The sequence below is a fragment of the Amphimedon queenslandica genome, unplaced genomic scaffold, assembly GCF_000090795.2.
Source record: "Amphimedon queenslandica unplaced genomic scaffold, v1.1 AMPQUscaffold_3309_Cont24694, whole genome shotgun sequence".
NCBI lineage: Eukaryota > Metazoa > Porifera > Demospongiae > Haplosclerida > Niphatidae > Amphimedon > Amphimedon queenslandica.
In genome coordinates this window covers 1-1,393 of record NW_003556361.1, presented here as the reverse complement: position 1 = coordinate 1,393, position 1,393 = coordinate 1, and the positions used below count along the sequence as shown (strand labels likewise).

General features: G+C 36.3%; 1 long non-coding RNA gene across 1 annotated transcript; it reads left to right on the top strand.

The window, feature by feature from the left end:
* Positions 1-519: 519 nt before the first annotated feature.
* LOC109592974 (uncharacterized) lies at positions 520-1,180 on the top strand. The gene is made up of 2 exons (XR_002190663.1): positions 520-605; positions 692-1,180. It is a non-coding gene; the product is annotated as an uncharacterized LOC109592974 (long non-coding RNA).
* The last annotated feature ends 213 nt before the right edge of the window (positions 1,181-1,393 follow it).

Genomic DNA, 1,393 nt, shown 5'->3' with positions numbered 1-1,393 from the left:
AACTCAACCCTACTAACCAAGCTCTACCGCTTGGCAATATTGGTTTGTTTGAAAAGGTGTTTTCACCAGAGGAGATAGAGATCTTCATGATGCATTATGAAAATAAGTATGATTAAGGCTTAAGTGGCATAAGTGCTTTCCTGGAAGTTGGAACAAAGTCTTTTTCCATTGCTGCCATTAGCAAACTCGCATTAAATGCATTTGTTATGATATGCAATGAATGTACATGTATTTATTTTATAATGAATATAGCATGTATATCCTTGATTAGTGACTTTTACATGTATGTGTGGAACCACATGGTAATATTATGACTGTCTTATGCTGTCATAGTAATATTATGCCACAAGGAATCACACTCCTTTAACGGATGAGCATGTAATTAGCTATAGAAGAGTTTATTAGTGGAAAAGATTTTTTAAACTTATATTACCCATGGGCTTTTTAAAGACATTTTGTTAGACTTGTACATCATGTATACTGAAAGTATCTCATTTTGCTTTTATTTTTATTAGAGCAACAAGTAGTGTCTGATAGTGTTTGTAGTGAATCAGGTGAGCATGGATCCACTGACGTCTTTAAAAGCAAGAAGAGAAAATAGAAAAGTAATGAGAATTTAAATTTTATTACAATGGCCTTGCTGATTGGCCTCTATACATTGTACATGTATTTCCTCTTTCTCTCTTTCCAGGATTGTGAATGATTCTGCCTTCCCTTCGAAGGCCACACCTCAGCAGTACCAACAGCACGATAACCTCTCCAGTACTTCAGCAAATGGAGGGACTGAAACTAACACAGGACCAGTTGAAGTAGAGGTAGAACATGCCAGCACATGCAATCAAGATGAGATAAGGACATGTAGCTATACCAGTGGACATTCTTGATGCTGATAATCCTATTCCTGGACTAGTATTACTACCTCCTAATACAGAGACACAGCCCCCAGTCGACTCATCACATCATTTTGTACATATACTTCATCGCCCTTCTAATGATGATGTCATGGACTCTCAAGTTAACAAGACAAGTATCCTGAATTTAAATGTATGTGCTGGGACAAGTGGAACAGGAGGACATGAAATAATGGCGAGAGACTTAATGGAAGTAGAGGAGGAGACGAATGAAATGGAGGACATTGATCAAGTGAAGACTAATTTAGAGGAAACTAATATTAGGAAAATTACAGAGGACGAAAGTAGTATTGTAATGGATGGAGCTGAATTTAAAAGTGACTCAAATGATTTTAGTCTGTTGGACCATGATATTGATTGGGATGAGATGCTTAAATGCATCAGTGAAATTTATGATGATGATGAAGACATGACTCATGATATTTATTTGACTTTGCCACCAAGATATAAAGTAATGGCTGTTAATAGGAAGAAATACAGAG